General features: G+C 28.0%; 1 pseudogene; it reads left to right on the top strand.

Moving 5' to 3' along the window:
* The window catches only part of LOC117176384, a 20,173-nt pseudogene extending 16,911 nt beyond the window's left edge, over nt 1-3,262 (top strand).
* Nucleotides 3,263-4,245: the final 983 nt, after the last annotated feature.

The following is a 4,245-nucleotide window of genomic DNA, read 5'->3' as shown; positions in this document are numbered from 1 at the left end:
AGGAGATAAAAACTGCATCGCTGAAAGAACTCGAGGCTATACCACAAAATGATTATCAGAAGTGCTTGGATGATTGGAAAAAGCGTTCACACAAGTGTATTATATCTGAGGGGGATTACTTTGAAGGAGACAACATAAGTATTGAGGAATAAATGAATATTTTTTGAGAAAAGCATAAAGTCACCTTATTTATTGAACACACCTCGTATTCAGTTGAGGTCATTAAAGTACCCTATTTTCAAGATGTAGTTCCTATGGTCTCTCCCCATTTGCAGTCCATAATGTAACTTTTGATAATGTCACTTCTCGTTCCATAAAGTACCTCATCGGTTAATATTCCTATTTCTGAATTGACTTGAAATATTTCAGGGTATTTTTAAAGATTCTGAGATTTCAAAAGCTTTTAATTTAAAATATTTTGGGGAACTTGAAAAAATTCCAAGGATTTTATAATATTTCCGATTATTTTAAGGGATTTCAAAGGTCTCAAGGTATTTCAATAAATTTTCCAGGATTTCAGGGAATATCTTCATAAAATTTCATGAGATTTTATAACATTTGAGTGAATTTGAAAGAACTTATTCAAGAGAAGTGAAGTATTTTTGTAGGACTTCAAAAGATTTTCAATATTACAGGTAATTTAAGAAGATAACAAGAAATTTTTTTCAATGATTTCAATGATTTTAAGGTATTTTAAAAGTCTGAAAGTATTTTAATACATTTTCCAGGATTTTAGAATATATCGTCTAATTTAAAAGAATTTCACTAGATTTAATAATACTTTAGCGGTTTTTAAAGAATTTATTTTGAAAACTAAGATATTTCTTAGGGTTTCAAAGATTTGAGGAGATTCAAAATTATTTTCTAGAATTCATCTTGAATTCTTATTAATTTATCCTGAATTGTTTTGAATTTTTTTAATTCAATTGAATTCTTATAAATTAACCAAATTCGATGGATCTTTTGAGTTTATTCAAGTTTTTATTTAATTGACAGTGAGAATGAATTGATAAAACGATCAAAGGATTTTAAATATTTCAAGGTATTTTTTCAAGTACCTTGATATTTTCAAGAGCTCTTATTAATTTATCCTAAATTCCTTTGATTTTTTGGAATTCTCAAAAAAATCATTCATCTAAATTCATGCAATTCTGCTTAATTAAGTTGATTTTTTAAAAGTTTTTATTTACCTGATCTGGAGGATCAATTAAAAAATTGATAAAAGGATTTGAAATAAAAAGTATTTATTCAAATTCTTTGGAATTTTCAAGATCATTCAAAACTTTCAAGATTTTGAAGGATTTAAAATATTTTATGTTATTTTAAAATATTATAAAAGATTCGAAATATTTGAGAGTATTGTAAAAAAATTCCAATTATTTTGAAGAGCTTTACAGAGTTTTAAGAGATTTCAAAAGATAGCGAAGGATTTTAAATATTTTAAGAAATTTCATCTAGAAGTTTTTCAATTCCCTTGCTTTGGAATTCTCTTGATTTTTTTTTTAATTCACTTCATTTTTGGTAAATTTACTCAATTTTACTTCATTCCATAGATTTTTTATTTGGAAAAGTTTTTATTGAAGGGCTCCTAAAATTTTTTAACCTCACCTTAAATTCTTAGGCATTTCATAAAACTCGTATGAATTCTCGTTAATTTTTACAAAATCATTTAAAACTTACTTAATTCAATCAATTTTTTTAATTGTTTTGAATTTGCTTAAATGCTTTTTAAATTCAGCTTGATTTTTTTTATGAATTTCAACAAATTCTTCTCATTTTCCTCAAATTACTTTAAATTCATTCCAATTTTACGGAAATCAATGGAATTTGTTCGATTTTTACTATTATTTCTAATTCATTTGAACTATTTGTTGATAACGAATTAGTAGGGTTTTAAGAATGTGAACTTATTTTTCGGAATTCACTCTGAATTCCCATTAATTTATCCTGAATTTTTTTTAATTCTTTAAATTTTATTCAAATTTGTCTAAATTTACTCAATTCTACTTCATTCAGTGAATTTTTTCTTTTAATTTTTCAAAGTTTTTATTTCATTGATCCTAAATTCTTTTGACCTCATCTTGAATTTTCAGGCATTTCATTAAATCCTTTTGAATTCTCTGTAATTTTTCTAAACTCATTTCAAACTTACTCAATTCAATACATTCAATACATTTTTTCATATTTATAAATTGCTTTTAATTCATTTTTTGAAATTTCAACTTGAACTTTTATGAATTTCATCAAATTCTTTTAGTTTACCTTAAATTCCCGTGAATTCATTCCAATTTCACCGAAATCAAAGTTTTTTTTATTAACCGAAATTTTTCAAATGTATTAGAATTTGTTATAATTTTCCTTGAATGATTTTAAGTCTTATGAATTTATTCTAAATTGTCTTAGCTTTTTGAGCACGTAAAAGTACCATTAAGACCGTGAAAAAAGTACCATTTGGCCCCTATATTTTATCCGAATTGGCCGTCCTGGATTCTCTTTCCATCGATGACACTAGAATAAATCGTTGCAGCGTCATCTCTCAGGACCTCCTAGAATACTCAGACAATCTAATCGACGACTCTAAACCTGAAGAATCGCAGCAGGGCACATCCATCAATGAAACGAGACAATCGCCAATTGTCGACTTTCATCGAAAAATCAGCGTGGACTCGAAAACTTCAGCCTCGAAGTTTGCGCCGGAGAACATTGACACGAGTGATTTTAGTAGAAATTCAACTTCAACGGAATTTGATGAATCTACCGGTTGCATGAAAGCTGAAACTTTGAATGTCAGTTCCTCCAACAGATCTCTGGCTTCCTTAACTAAATGCAACATTCCTGGAACTCGAGAAAGTTTGACATCCACCGTCTCGTTTTTCAATGCCAATCCTACTCCCAAAGTACAATCACAGTCGCAGGCTAAAGAGTCCTTTTCAACGTCTAGTTCAGAAGACTTTCAAACCAAGTCGGGAAAATATCAGCGAATAAAGGAGAGGACAGTGGCACGAAATAGCGATCACATGAGGTCAGAGTTATGTTGAAAATGTTGCGACAGTCGACTCCAGAATCGCGTGTTGCTGCCTTGAATGTCACAAACTGGAATATCCACGCTGCAATTAAACTCGAACGTCTTCTGGGTTTATTGAAGAAGGAAAATAATTTTGTTGGTCTTGAAGATTGCAAAGTTATGCTTAACCAGTGTGATGGTGACATCGTGAAAGCTGCAACGATTCTTTGGAATACGGAAGACACTGCGGCTGTTTAGTCGAAAATATGTCTCGATGAAACTTTAAGTGATTGAGAATTACCGATTTAAAATAACGGACCTCACATTCAATTTACAATGCGTAATTTGAAAATCTTATGCTTGAACAATTTTGTATTTTAGGTTTTTACTTTTCAGCGTATATTTTTAATTTAAAGAATTTCAAAATGCATTTTTAAAGACTTTAACATTTGAAAATTAAAAGCGTTTGAAGTTGAAAATATCGAAAAAAAACATTTTTATTTTATCAACTGTAAATACAAATAAATAAATTATCTAAAAAATTGAACCTGTACTTTAAGTATTGAAAAGCGTAAAATAATTGATTTGATAAAACGATTCTAAATCCGTTTAAAATTTCCATATTTTAACGCTAAAACTCAAACTGTTTCAATTCGGAAATCTTAGTAATTAAAAAAATGAACGTAAAATAGCATAATAATAATATGATCGTAATTAAAGACTTTTTAAAATAGTTTAAAAGACTGTTTTAGTCTAAAATATTCCATTTTTAACGAATTCAATCAAAAAATGTTAATTAAGAAAGCAAATAGCTATTCAATATTTAGCAATAGTTTGCTGTTCATTTGAGACAAGTAAAATGAAACTAAGTATTTAAAAGTAAAGAATTTGAAACTGAATTGTTTGACATAGGGAACCTTTGAATCGTTAAAATTTTGAAGAACTTTTAAATTTTGAACTTTACAATTTTAATTGTTCTATTCGAAAAATGTTTATTTTGTAAATTAAAATTTTGAATCTTGAGGTATAAATATAACAATTGAACACTTATTTTTGACAGAAACAATTTAAAATAATTTAAAATAAACTGAACAAAGTGTGCATATCGACAGTTATTCGTACCGAGATTTAGGTGCAAATAGCCACAGCCTAAGTTGAAAGAAAATGCCGATTTTTGAAGATTTAAAAAAAATTGTAGAAGCTTTTTGAGACTATCCAGACTATTTTTTGACAATTTTAGA

The sequence above is a fragment of the Belonocnema kinseyi genome, chromosome 7 (assembly GCF_010883055.1).
Source record: "Belonocnema kinseyi isolate 2016_QV_RU_SX_M_011 chromosome 7, B_treatae_v1, whole genome shotgun sequence".
NCBI lineage: Eukaryota > Metazoa > Arthropoda > Insecta > Hymenoptera > Cynipidae > Belonocnema > Belonocnema kinseyi.
This window is presented reverse-complemented; position numbering and strand designations above follow the sequence as displayed.